Source organism: Argiope bruennichi, chromosome 8 (genome assembly GCF_947563725.1).
Source record: "Argiope bruennichi chromosome 8, qqArgBrue1.1, whole genome shotgun sequence".
NCBI lineage: Eukaryota > Metazoa > Arthropoda > Arachnida > Araneae > Araneidae > Argiope > Argiope bruennichi.
The window spans coordinates 13,971,309-13,986,788 of NC_079158.1; the positions used below are offsets into that span (position 1 = coordinate 13,971,309).

Genomic DNA, 15,480 nt, shown 5'->3' on the forward strand with positions numbered 1-15,480 from the left:
TAATCAGTTAAAACCGAAAATCTGGTTTTGCTGTGTGGTGTGGGTATATTGAAGGTATTTGCCTCGTAAACGTCAGACAGATTACTACATTTGGTGAGATAGAAAAGTGTGAAACGGAGCATGAGAGGCGTACAAATAATAAAATTGTGATATTTAAAATTACTTTGAACTTTTCTTGTGATTTCTTCCTGATTCTTTATACTAAACCATCGCTTAGGCGCCAGCCATTTCACCAAGAATAATGTTGCGCTTATTTTCAATAAAATATTTTATGCATTAATTAATATTCCTGATTTTCTCTCGAAAATGTTTTTAAACATCAAATTATGACAAATATTAAATATGTATAATAACCTTATACCTGTTCTGCTCGTTATGTGTATGAACCATTTTAATAAAGTCAATTCAAATGGTATCATTTCGTTTAAAAATGGAAAAACGGAACGGTCCAAGTCAGGCTATATCAGCTTCATTTTAAATGCAGCTTCTCCCCTGTTATGAAATTCTTTTAAAATTCTTTGTTTGGAAATGAATTAGAAATATATATTTTGCTTAGTTTATAATGATCTTAAAGAAACAAAAAATTTCTACCATATATACATTTTTAAATTGCTTTTTATAATTTTAATGTCAGTAAAATTTATATGATAATTAAAAGAACTTCCTTCTTTGTGAATTCCCTTCTTGTCCGAAACAAAAAAATGCGACTTTTTTTTTTATTTTCTCCTAAACGAAATATAGAGGAAATATTGCAATAGCCGAAAACTTGGAATTTGAGATTTTGATGAAACTTGACTTTTCAGAATTCCTCTATTTCGAAAATCACATTTTTGGTATCATTTCTGTCTGTGAATATAATAATTCAAAAATGTTTTCAATTAGACAAATGGTATATGAAATTACGACCAAATTTGTAGATTTCTGTCACATTTTGTACAAAATCCATTTGCATGAAGTATGTCTCTTCGATTACAAGTTCGTAACTATTAAACACAAAGAGCTGGGTAAATAAAATTTGGTATACAGGTTTTGTATCTAAATATAGACACCAAATTTTTAACCAGATCCGTTAAACGGTTGACCATCTGTCAATCTTTTCTTTCGCATGTATGTAAAAGCGATAACTCATAAACAGAATGACATAAATCAATTAAATTCAGTTGTTATCTTGTAACCACGACTGTAGTTTGTGTGAAATTTTGTTTTCATTCGGTTGGCGAAAAGACTTTCAAAATACATATTTTCGCAAAAAATTCAATAAAAAGGCTAGATTCATGTCAGAGATCTATATTTTATAACTATCGTTCGCCAATGCCATGCAAGGAATTGGCAGTCTTACTTGAAGTCCAGAATATTAAGCGGAGAAAGGTGAATATGACCGTCAGTGGACAGCATGCGAGAAAGCTTCGGAGAGACCACTACCGCTGGTTTAATTAATGAATTCATAGTCTTCGTATAAATAAATAGACTTTCAAACGATCAGCGTTGCAATTCCTTCAAATATTTTTAGATCAAAAAGATTAAAGGAAAATTTCAGCAAAATATTGTCCTAGTTAATTTTAATCATCGTATTATTCACATTACAATAAATATTTTTATATAAGTTATTTTTATATAATATTGTTTTTAATAAATATTTTTGTTAATAAATATAATTTTTATATCAAAAATTAAAAATAACAGTTTTTTGGAACGAAATTGTAACTTCGACTGTAGTTCTGTGTGAAATTTTGTTTTCATTCGGTCGGCTTCGGTAAAGACTTTTATTTCAAAGTGTTTCTTTTATCAATATCGCTTTTAATTGTATGATTTAAATTAAATCATTAATTAATTTTGAGTTTTTAAAGTATTAATTTATTTTCCTAAAAATAAATTTTTGGAGTAACATTGGAATAACATTGAAAGATTGTAATATTTTTTGTCTGAAAAAAGAAATCATAAGTAGCAACAATAATTTTGTAGAATAAATAACTGTGTAGAATAAACAACTTCCAAATAACTGTTATGAAATCAAAATTGTTATTCGGTTTTCAAAATAGTATTTTTTAATATTTAGAATGCATTTTACATGCATTGTTTAATTTTATGTTTTTATCTTTCTTTGATATTTTGTGTTTAAATTATAATTGCGTTATTTAACGGTCTGCAACTTCTTACATCCAATTTCATTTTTGTTAGCTTATATTTTTAGCTTTGCAATCAACAAATAGCAACAGTTTGCCTTTTTTAATCTTCGATGATTATCTAATTCTGATTTTTTTTTTATCTATGATCTATCTGAATTTCAAAACAGCATTTTATAAAAAATTAAAATGCATTTTACTTGCATTGTTTAATTTTATGTTTTTATTTTCCATTAATATTTCCTGTTTAAATTATAATTGTGTTATTTAACAGTTTCAAATTTCTTGCACCAAATAAATTTTATTTTTGTTATATTTTTTCATTTGCAGTCAATAAAACAGCAACAGTTTGCCTTTTTTAATCTATTATGATTAAATTTATTTTGTCCTTAAAAAAATGAAAGTTCGTTTAATCTATTATTTTTAGAATTATGTGGTATTATTTTCTTTTATTATGATTACTTATTAATTGTAATTATTTATCTTTAAAGAAGATGGATTCAAAGCAATTATTATAGTTTCCTTTAATTTTATTTTCCGTAAGCCTTACAACAATAGGCTTCATTTGATAAAAGAATTCTTTTTTTTTTTAATCGTGACTAATAGGAGATGATTTTGAAGGAAGGATATTGGTGAAAATATTAATGAGTAAGATATCATTAGAAATGTGAGATAAAATCATTTAATGAGAAGATTTTGATTAAAGAATTTGATAGAAGGATATCTTTGTTGGTTGAAAGATTAAATGGAACGCATATAGTAATAATAATTACTTTACTGTCATTTTTTATTATTATCTTTTCTTTTTTTTTTTCTTCTTATTTACAAGAATCTTTTGTAGAAGGTTTATGTCTTCTGTTCCATGATTATTAAAATTATTTTTTGAATGTATGTTTATCCACTGTTATTTATTTATATCGCATTATAGTTTTCATTCTTTTCATATTTGTTTTTTAATCAATCCATGTCCGAATCAGTTAATTTTAAATATATTTCATTTATCTTTCAGAAAGTATTAAATTCTAAATAACCACAAATATAATTGTTTAACTTTGAAAAGTGATTTCAGCATAGTAAAGACTTCTCTAAGTCTTTTGTTTCTTCACATTCTTTCCAAATCTTTCTTTCTTTCGTTTCTTCACATTCTTTCCAAGTCCTTCTTTCTTTCTTTTCTTCACATTTTTTCTAAACTTTCTTTTCTTCAATTATTTCCAAGTCTTTCTTTCTTTTCTTTACATTCATTCTAAGTCTTTCTTTCTTTTCTTCAATTCTTTAGAAGTCTTTCTTTCTTTTCTTCACATTCTTTCCAAGTCTTCTCTCCACATAAAAAATTTATACTTTTAGTCAATATTTTTATCTCCAATCTTAAACTTAGCCCAAAATATAATATTAACAAATTTTACTCTAAAAATAGATATGCAATACTATTTGTCTTTGAATTCCAACACAACATATTTTCCTCTCAAATCATATGCATGGGCAGTAAATATTTTGTTTCTTTCGCTTCCATCTTCTTGCACTAATGTTTCGTGACCCGGCAACATCAACAAAATGGAGACTTTAAATAAATCCTATTGCCCTCCGTCCTATTAGTCACGTATTGTTTGAACTAGTGGCCGCGTCGATCACGCCACTGCAAACCACCAGAAGAAAGCTGTTTGTCGGGAAGATTTGCGTTAATAACGCGAGTGAGGGAAATCACTTAAGTGGAGAAGTAGCCTGCAGACCAACGGTCCATTTGTCCATCCGCACGAAGTCGTTGCCCTCTGGCTCTTAAACAAGTGCATGGGAACGGGGGCTTTCATGCATAAATCAAATCGGTGATTCCTCAGTATGTTAACAGTCATTGGGGGAGGAGATGGCTTGTTGTTATTTTTGTGTTTCTCGCTTGGATAATCAGGATTCGGTTCTTTCATTTTCTAGATGAAATGAGACTCTGGCCTCGTGGTTATTAATTTTGTCATCAGGAAAGTAGCTTAAGTCAAGCAGTTGTATTCATATGATAAAATTATTGTACATTTGGGGTCCTTTTCAAACCTTTACATTTTTGGAAAGATGGAATTGTGGTCTTTCACTCACTTCATGATCACTTTTGTTGATTCAGATGATAAAATTATTGTACGTTTGGGGTTCTTTTCAAACTTTTACATTTTTGAAAAGATGGAATTGTGGTCTTTCACTCACTTCATGAACACTTTTGTTGATTCAGATGATAAAATTATTGTACATTTGGGGTCCTTTTCAAACCTTTACATTTTTGGAAAGATGGAATTGTGGTCTTTCACTCACTTCATGAACACTTTTGTTGATTCAGATGATAAAATTATTGTACGTTTGGGGTTCTTTTCAAACTTTTACATTTTTGAAAAGATGGAATTGTGGTCTTTCACTCACTTAATGAACACTTTTGTTGATTCAGATGATAAAATTATTGTACATTTGGGGTCCTTTTCAAACCTTTACATTTTTGGAAAGATGGAATTGTTGTCTTTCACTCACTTCATGAACACTTTTGTTGATTCAGATGATAAAATTATTGTACGTTTGGGGTTCTTTTCAAACTTTTACATTTTTGAAAAGATGGAATTGTGGTCCTTCATTCACTTCATGAACACATGTGTTGTCATTGATAATACACAAGTGTACTGTTTTGGCTGCTAGATTTTAGATCTTAATTATTAACTAATCCTTCAAAAGGCCATTTTTTTCAACTCGTGGTATATCGAAATATTCTTAGACTGACTTAAGTGAGATTGATTTAAGAAAAATTATTTATTTAGCTTATTAGATAATATTAAATTTAATTAATTTATTAATTTTGTTGAGTAATAATTAAGTAACAAATAAAGACATGCATTTTGTATGAGATAGGGAAGTGTAGCATCGAAATTTCTCCATTATTGAAAAATTTGTCTGTCAGTAAAATTTCAAACAAAGATTGATAAATTTGCTGAAATTCACTATCCATGGCCTTAGATAGGATTAATTGATTAATTTAATGTAATATTTCTTTCGATTGTCACCAGCATGTAGTAAATTTGAAACCAACGGAAGTGGTCTCGATAAAACTTTCTCCTATAGTCTCTAAAAATGTGGTATCTTCTACATCAGCAAAAATTTGTAAACCCTGGGTGAGAAAGAAAGCGCCTTGCATGGTATTGAAGTACAATATTTATGAAATGTTAACCGTTCTCTTGAGTGTAGCATTATTACTGAAGCTATCATGTGATTCGAAAATTTAATTTGTGTTTAGGCAACATTTTCCCTCAAACTACTGAAATAAAAATTTGACACATAGTTACAAATCGAATCTAGTTACAAAATCATGTACCAAATTTAATATTTGTAAGTCACTGCTTTTCTGAGTTACCGCTTTTACATGCTTCTGAAAGGACAGACCGACAGACGTTCAAACCTCTTGTTGGATTTGGCTCAAAATTTGATTATAGAATTTTATATCTGTGCACCGAATTTCATCCATATAGTTTTCTTCATTTTATACTTGTTGTGTTAACTTATATTCGAACAGCCAGATTTCCTCTGAATGGATTTTGCTCAAAATTTGATAGAAATCTACAAACTTGATGTAAAGACCATGTATCAAATTTCATTCATCTAGTCCAAAGCATTTTTGAGTTATCTTTGTCATAGATAAGTAGTTAGATAGACAAACAGGTAGACATAATGGCAAAAAATTTTTAACTCGGGGGGGGGGGTTAAAAAGTGGTAATCCGTCAAAATCTCTAGTTCGAATTTTTTTTTTGACGATTATAATATTTTTTTTATATGAGAAAGATTAAATTCTGTAATACTTATATTAAGTTTTAAAGGTGGTACTGACTCAAAACAAAGAAAGAATCTGATAAAAATTCAGCTTTCTAAAAACTGTGTTCATTAAATTTATTGCGAATCAGTAATTAGTCAGATTAGAATTAGTAATTATAATTTGTGATTAGTAAAATGTGAATATCATAAGAAAATTCTCCTTGAAATGGAATCAGTGTGAGGAATACAGAATTAAGTTTTTATGATACAGGGATATACCTGCACATTTATAACGGGTTATACATATTTTTAAAACTTATGATGCACGTATTAAAATCTTTTAGTTGCCTATTTCGAATATTGCTCCATTCTGTGACATATCAACATGAGACAAAACTTTATGGCATAAAATTATAAATAAGTATTTAACTTTGATTTGTATTTACAACTCAATAAAGCCCCTTGAGCTAGAATCGCAATACCTCTTTACGATAGACTAAACGATAGGATAGGAAAATAATGAAAAGAATTGGAAAAATATATAAAAAAAAAGTTATATACCAAATTAAAAAAATATTAATATACACGAAATCTTTTCCAAAGGAATTCATACCAGTTCATTCAATACTTACTTAATAGTTTAGTTGAAAATTATATTCAATGTCCTATGAACAATATTACAGAATGAGCAAAAAATTCCAATTAATTTTCAGCATTGCAATTGATTTTGATATTTAAGTAAAGGGTGGAAACAAGCAAGTTAAAAGCAGACGATTAACCAAAGTGTCGGAAGTTCGATTAGATATTTTTTGTTCCATTCGTTATGCAATATTTTTAACCAGTTGATGTTCATAAAATGCGTTATTTATTAAAGATAACACAAAATGAAGTTCACGACACATTATTACATATGTCCTTTGCAGATATATATATCAGCATGTTTTCCTGTTTATAGTTTTAAAAATTTATTATAAATGAAATTAATTTTTGAAATTTCAGTTGTATCTTCTTGGTATCAACTTTGAAAGACCTGCATGAATTTTTAGAAATAGCAGAATCTCACTTTCTACTTGTTTTGACTCAGTGCTTCCATTTATAAAGCATGATTTGTATAAAATTAAAGATGTTCATTTAAGAACTTAAGATTGCGTCATTTAAATATGTGATGAGTTTAAAATGCAAAACTAATAGAGGTATTTAAGACTAAAATTTTATTCTTTTTAAAAATTCAGAGAAACTTTCTTTCATCCTTTGGTAGAAAATTATTCTCAGAAACACTTCAACGGTACACGAATTGGAAAGCGGTATAGAAAGCAAGTTGGATTATTAAAAACAATTTCCTCAAATTTAAAGAAAAATTATATAAATTTTTGTTTTGACAAAACCATTTCTATACATTTGCTCATTTGGCCACATTTTATTGTATACATTTACTTCAAGAAAGTTTTATAATGCATGAAAGCATAATGTAAATAATGAATTGGATTATTGAAACAAATTTCCTCAACTTTAAAGAAAAATATATAAGCATTTTTTTTATATTGGCAAAACCGTTTTTAAATAGTTTTACAATGCATGAAAGAAAAAACAATATAAATTGAACAATATAATTGAAGCAACTAAATTAAAAAAAGTTGTTTCAATTCTAGAGAAAAGTGATGTAAGGAATTTTTTGTATTGCCAAACCCATTTTTAAATATTTGTTAATTTTGCCACAACTTGTTATGCACAGAATATTAAAAAATGAATGCAGTGAATTCATTTCTTTAACATTTAACCTTTCCATTAGCTTTTTTTACTCGCATTTATACAAACTTACTTCTGTTTGTAAAGATGGAATTAGTAACCTATTTTTCACTTTATTCCTAATGTGCTATGGTTTTAAAATTTTGCACTTACATATTATTGTAATGTTACACTGTTTTAATATTTCCAAAGCATGAATATCATTTAATTTATTGATCAAATCAAATTTGATTCTTTACGAGTGGCTCCATCTTGTAATGAATTCGATAAGAGACCGATTTCAAGATTCCATAAGAGTAATTTTGATAAGTAATTTTAAATTGAAGTCTAAAGATTAAAAAGTAATTAAAATAAAATAACACTTTTTTTGTTCAATAATAGAATTGTATTTAATAAAAAGCTTGTTTATTTGCTCTTTTTGTTCGGATAATATTTCTATAAAGAATCATATTTATCTTTCAAGATGTAATAATCATTATGATTTTACGAATGCACAGAAGAATTATTCAATGTTATGTTCATTAACATTGTGGCTCAGCATAATGCAGTTTTGGTAAAGATTTTTACTTTTAAATTCTCATAGCAGGTTCTTCGTCTTAAAAATTATATTGCAAAATTCGACAGGCCTGCCTCTGACCTTGTACCAATGTTCCACGGAGCTTAAGTCTTCTGGCAAGTCTAAGAGACCCACTAAAAGCTCTTCTGGGAAAACAATATCGTCCGGGAAACGCCATCTTGGCAGAGGGAATAAATAAATAAAGCGGTGTGTAGCCCAGAATACAGCCTTTATTAAAGGCGACCTTACTAAAGTCGAGATCTAATTTGCCTTCCCTTCAACAACAGCTTTACCTGACTTGGAGCTTCGCGTGACCATTCTAATATAAATACACATAGTAGTGGTCAAACCGAGATGAGCGAGAAATGAGGGAGAGGGAAAGGAAAAAAAAATCTCGTTTGAAATTTTGGGACGTTGCCAACTGACAAATGAAGAAGTATGAATGACAAATAAATAATGCAGGGCCTCACTCATGCATTCCCACTGTGAGTGTTTTTTGTTTCAGTTTTTTGCATGGTCGAAAGTGGATGGTGCATTTTTCTGGAATCAAATCGATTAGAGGAAATCACTTTTCTTAATGAAGGAAAACCAAAACGAGATCTGAGAGAGAAAATGTGTGTGCAAACATGACTTGCTTGAAAGTTATTATGGACGTAGTTGAGCCTGAATGGTATGCCATTAAGTCAAATGCATTCATGAAGTTACTTTATGCTTTTATGAGGGATAAAATAATCTTTCCAGTGGTGCATAATTACTGAAGTACTTGATAATAACAGGTTACTTTTATGTTATACAATTCGTTTTGAAATTTTGTTAATTCTGCCTCTCATAGATTGAACTCATACTGCAATCTCTTTAGCTAATAATGGAGAAATAGCTTTAAAATTGATTCTGAAATAAGCAAAGAGGCGAAAAAATTAAATAATGTGTAAATGGATTCTTCGTGAAATGCCCTCTCCACTTTTTGAACTTATGACAGCAATAGCGTGAATGTATAGAGCAGTTGGACTGTAACTCTCATGATGGAGAGATGATCCATTAAATCCAAACATTTATAATTTTTGAGCATAAGAAACTCATGAAGGAAACAGTGGCACATGACTAAAACAACAGTTCTTCTGAATTCATCACTGAATCTTCATCGCATTCATCATCTTCACGTGTAAATTAACTATAGTATACATTCGTAAATAAATTCATACATTCGTAAATAAATAAATGACAATAAATTCATGAGCTTTTATAATGCAGTGAAGGAGTCATTTTAACCCATCACACCCATAGTAAACCTAAAAATAATAATTTGAAAATAAAAAAAAAGCCAAAAATTAATAAAAAAAGTACCTAATGCAATGACGCCATAGAAACTGCTTTTTCGTCACCGGTTATAACATCACCACCTAGTAGACTATAACCATATAATATGAGTTGAAGTACGTCACATTTACTCTCCGAAATTGAGATATTAGGTAGCTTGTTTACTAAATTGGTACCTGATCTCAAAAAGAAATGTTTTTAATGGTTAATCTTATCAACATTAAAAGATCTCAAACGCTTGTTCAAAGAAGTTTCTGCTGGCTTCCAGATGATAGTGATATTACTGTGAAGTTCCTCTCCTTAACGTTAAGTGTGATTGACTGAATACTCGATGCTTATGCTTTATTCGTTAGAAATGCTTGTCCTTTTTTTTTTATGTGTGTGTGTGTGGGGGGGGGTTGACAAGAAGGTTTACTGAGGAACTCAAAGGATGTTCCAGCATACATTTGCTTAGTTGCTATAAGTTAAGCGGGGTCCTCCTTTGTATATCTTCTTGAGAATAGGGGCTATCAAAACTGTTTTTGTGGAAATAGAGGATGTTTTTTATTGTTGAAATAGGAATTGTTAATTTTAGTATTCTTAGATACCTAAACTCAAATGATCTTAAGATTTAATAGATACACATGATACCTAAAAGTTTGTCTTGTTAATATTTATACACTTTTAAATATTTTATATTTATATGCCTAATGTTAATTGATTTCATTATTAATTCATTATTTTGAAGGTATTCATTTTTTTACTTTGATTTCGTGATAATAAATTAACATTTTATACATCGACGTTTGCGATCCTTCTTTAAAATTCCTAAAAATTGTGAGGAATAGAAATCTAGTAATGACAAATAATTCGGAATGTTGTATATTCATCTAAAGAGCAATATTTTTCAGGAGTTTCGATAATAAAGAAAAACGTATAATTAAAAAAATATTAGAAAATAATTTATGTGCTAATTACAACAATGCAGTTCTACTTCTGCAATTATATGAAAAAAATTGTGTTAGCTGCCTTCTAAAGTATAAAGAATTTTGATAAATGTCCCAGCTATTCAATAAATTACAAATAACAACACATATATTGATACATTTTTTTTTTTACAGATTTCACGTATCTGTAAAATTGTTTTTATCATTAACATAGTCAGTTTAGTTCCAGCACATTTTATGCCATTTAATGACTTTTTTTCAATTTACATCAATTTTATTTTATTAAATTTGTAAATATGTATTTTTTAATTATCTATTATGATTTGACTGCACGGTATCCGCGTTTATAGACAGCATTATTATAGAAGATGTTCTCGCTTTAAAAATATTTTCATAACTGAATTAAAACATAATGAAACATATGGGAATCTGACCAATTATATTTAAAAACCTATTTATTTTTCCTAATATTTTGTTAATTCATAGATTTTTGTATTTTTCACGAGCTCCTTTATTTTTCAATCAAAAAAAAAATTAATTCATATATATTTGCAGCTCTTTCTCAGTCTGATGGATCTGGGCAGCTGATTAGCCGGTCTTGTTGGAAATCCGCCACCGAAATTAATAGTTACACTAACTGGCTCATTTTATTTATTCTTCTGCTTAGAAAGTAATAAATAATGTATTACTGGAAAATGTTTATTAACTCATGAATACATTGAGGCGAAAACAATAAATTGTGTGACGAGATAAACACTCGCGAGCCCCACTCCTCCCCCCAAAAAAATTGAGAAAAGGAACAACTCCCAAATCTGGTGATTCTAGAGTACATTAGAATTTAATACAAAAGAGAGGAAATTCCATTCCCACCCTTCAAAAAAATAAAGCACCATTTTCATATATTCATACATAAATATTTTGTTTGATACTTTAACACATGTGCGCTATACCGAAATGCATATTTAAAACGTGTTAAGTAAAACAGGAAATGTGTGCTTAAAAGAGTCCAAGAAAAAACCCCACTAATGAAGCACTTTCTCCTCTTTTTTTTAAATAGAAGCATTTGTTACTTAGATCATTTTTATCCTTAATGGGTGGTTGAAAAATGGCTGTCTTTTATTCTGCCAAATTCTGTTATTGCTTTATATTTAAATTTTTGCTCATTTTTTTCTCCTTCAAATGAGTGGTCTTTTATTAATACATTCTACGCTACTGCATGCGTGATATGGTTGATCGTATATTTTCTGAAAATGGCTTTTGCAGAAAGAGTTTCTGCGAAGACATTCATTTTCTTCTTTTTAAGGAACATGGCTTGTCTGTTGATGTTCTAAACGTTGAATTGATGGTTGAATGTACTATTACCATGATTTATCACGGATTTTAGTGGTGTCATAAAATGCATGACATAGTTTTATTTTTCAAATTTCAGATCTTTAACTATCTTACATATTCGAATTTCAGTTAACTATTCAATCTAATTTAATCTCGCTTCAAAATACTGCTGCAGTGATCAATTTGTTATTCATGCTATTTATCCATTGTGTCTGGAATCTTGAGAATATCTATTTGAAATTTTCTGGACTTTACATTTTTTTTTCTTCACCAATCTTAACATTTCAAAAATAATTTATTGTTTTATATTTAATTTAATTAGTATTGTTCGGTCACTGCGAAGAATTTTTTCTCCGCTATATTTGAAGTTACCACAAATTTATACTTTTAACTTTTCTCTGAATTTCATAATTCATGATTTTAAGATTTATAAATGATTAGGAAATCTATAATAAGCCTATAGAAAGGATATAATTTTTTTTTCTGTATTTATTGAAAACTTATATTCCTCCAGTTTTGAATCATTCTTCAGAAACTTTTAATATTCATCTACGAGATAAGGAGAGGCGTACAAAAAGTCTTCATTCTTTACTATTATTTCTTATAGGGACATAATTGATTTCATACATTTCCCCACCTTATTTCATGAAACTTTGTAACTTGTATAATAGGCTTGGGTACAATATTTAAGGAAATGAAAAATTGATCTATTTTTTGAGGACACTTTGTATGAACAGCGAATGTTCAAAATGTTAAAAACGTTTCTTGCTCTCATTTTGTCCCGCGCCTGAAAGGCCTGCGTTGATATTGCAAGCCTGTTTCTTTTTCTGTCAGTCAAAAGTAGTAGTGCTGGTTGCATTTCCTGCTCTGATCTATTCTTGGAGAAGACAAGACAAATGATTTACAAACATCATAACAAGAATACGGGAGCTAAAACGGCCACTTCCAGTTTATCTCTGAAACTACTAAATTGATATTGCAATCTTGTTTCTTTTTCTCCCAGTCAATAGTACTAATACTGGTTGCATTTCCTGCTCTGATCTATTCTTGGAGAAAACAAGACAACTGATTTACAAACATCACGACAAGAATATGGAAGCTAAAACAGCCACTTACAGTTTATCTCTGAAACCACTAAATAATATGGCTATACTTATACAACAGTGTTATTTTTATACAACTTTTCAAAGTATATAATCTAATAATAAAAACATCCCCAAGAACTTTGAGTGAAGTACGAAATAAAAATTGAACGCGTTGTACGCAGATTAGAAAAGATACAAGCAACAGACAACATCATAATAGGTTTAAGTTCATTGCAAAGAATATTCAGCTTGTTGCTAATTTGTTTTTGAATCGAATTCTTTTAACAGTAACGACATACAACAATTCGTTTGATTTCGCTTTGAAACCGAAAAAAAGAGGGCTTAAAATAAGTCTTAGACTGTTCATTTGTTGAGTAGGAAAATGGTATGGTTCAATGACAGAGACCATATATTATGCATTTGTGGTGTAAAATGGGATGACCCATTCTCTATTCCGAAACCTCAGAGACAGAAAATTATGAGTTGTCTATTTTACAGAGTAATCCTTCGATGTATATAATAATATATATATTAATGTTATTGCATAATATATTATTATATATAATAATATTACATGAAAGAAATATTTTCAAAACACATCTGTACTTAGAGAAGGCTACATTTTACTATACTTTCCTATTTTTACTTAACTGTGTTGGTTATTAGTGAATATATGTGTTCTTCCCACGTAACATTTGTATCATTTCAAATGGTTGATATTTTGGATCTCTGGTTTGCTGAACACACCACATACCTTTTATTTATGATCCAAGTAAGTTTCCTACAATTGCGTTTTCCTTGGGTCTGTACTATGCTGAGCGCACCACTTGTCTTTTATTGATGAACTAAGAAAGTTTTCTACACTTGCGTTGTCCTTGGGTCTGTACTATGCTGAGCGCACCACATGTCTTTCATTGGTGAACTTTTATACAATTGAGTTTTCCTTGGTTCTATACTTTGCTGAACGCACCGCATGACTTTCATTGATGAACTAAGAAAGTTTCCTACAATTGTGTTTTCTTGGGTCTATACTATGCTGAGCGCACTATGTGATTTTAACTGATGAACTAAAAAAGGTTTCCTATAATTTTGTTTTTAACTACAATTCCTGACTAAAATTATTAATTGTATGTTGTCGAATACTGCTTGTTGAAGTTTCATTATGATCCCTGTATCAATCTAGAATAATTATTTTGCACAAATATAGAGGGATATTATACAAACGCATTTTCTAGTTAAACCAAACCAATATTTGTTTGACTGTATTCAGATTAAATTGTGTGCCGTGGAATTCTCAATCATTTTCGCGTGAAGCATTTAAATAGTTTGGGGATAAAAGCATCCGGATTGTATCCAGTTAATCAATTCGGTGAATTAATGAAGGAGAAGCGATAACGAGTAAATGCTGTTTACACCGTATGTCACCAGGACTTCCTCTCGAATGTTAAGTCAGAATTTCTCTGATATTCTAGAAATAGAGAGGAGTCATTTTGGTTTATATCTCACGTACTAGAAATGGATGCATGATGATTTCAAGCTAGTAATTCATTTTGTTGAATTTGAAATGAAAGGATCTCCTTCTTCGTGCAAATAAAAACTTTTAACTTTATATTATCCTGATATTTGATTGTGCAGTTGAATTTTGATACACACGGAACTCTTTACGTCATATCAAATTCTTCAAATTAGGAATTTTGTAATGAGATGAGTGGTCTTGTGCTATTCATAAAGGATTGAACAGTTCTCAAATTTTACGAATCCTTGTTGAACTTCGATATAAATAATTGTTTTTATTAGGTGCTTGCTTGTATTTTGATCATTTTTTCACTTGAAAAAGGCATTTTTTTTTGAGAAAAATTGGCACAATATATAACAATCAAATTATTTTCCATCATTTTCTACAACTTTTTTCCATTTTTGCCCAATAAGTCTTTCAACAGATTGTCTTCGAATTTTTTTTAATCCTCCAGGCTGTTTTTTGTTATTGACATCGAAATCACCACTCTTAAATCGTTGAAACCAAAACCGACCATTGGGAAATGATGAAGCAACATCACCATAAATTTCTAAAAGTGTCCGATGGGCTTCGGCAGCAGATTTCTTCAAATAAATAAATAATAAAAAAAAAGCAACGAATGTCGAAAATGCAATTTGGAGCGTTCCATGATTGGAGTCTTTATACACCGAATAATTCAATAATATTTGAATGGAAAATTTTCGAAATGATAACAATAAAGTAATAGTAAATTAGTAAAACCAAAAACCATTATCGTTTATGCAGATACTTCGCATGTTTCCAGTTGATGTCGCTGATTAAAATATATGCAAGCACCTAATATTACCACTATAAATAAAAATATGAAATAAACTTTTTACATTATCTAATAATAAAATTATAGTATTTCCTTATATATAGATTTTAAAGGAATATTGCTGGCTTGATGAGTTTAAATGCTTGTATTATAAATTTTGTTTAATATTTAAAAGGCCGAAGATGATTTTATTTATTCTTTTTTTATTTAATATTTTTCTGTTAAAATGTAGTTATTTCGTCTTTTAAATAACAAAAAAACAGCAATATTATATTTGGTACTTTTTGTGGAAAATATGTTCTTTAAAGGCATATTTAT

At 29.2% G+C, this 15,480-nt stretch overlaps 1 protein-coding gene across 5 annotated transcripts in view; it reads left to right on the plus strand.

Moving 5' to 3' along the window:
- Positions 1 to 15,480, plus strand: part of LOC129980881 (protein madd-4-like) — a 323,844-nt gene that overhangs the window by 225,732 nt on the left and 82,632 nt on the right. The gene's annotated exons all lie outside the window — the stretch shown is intronic.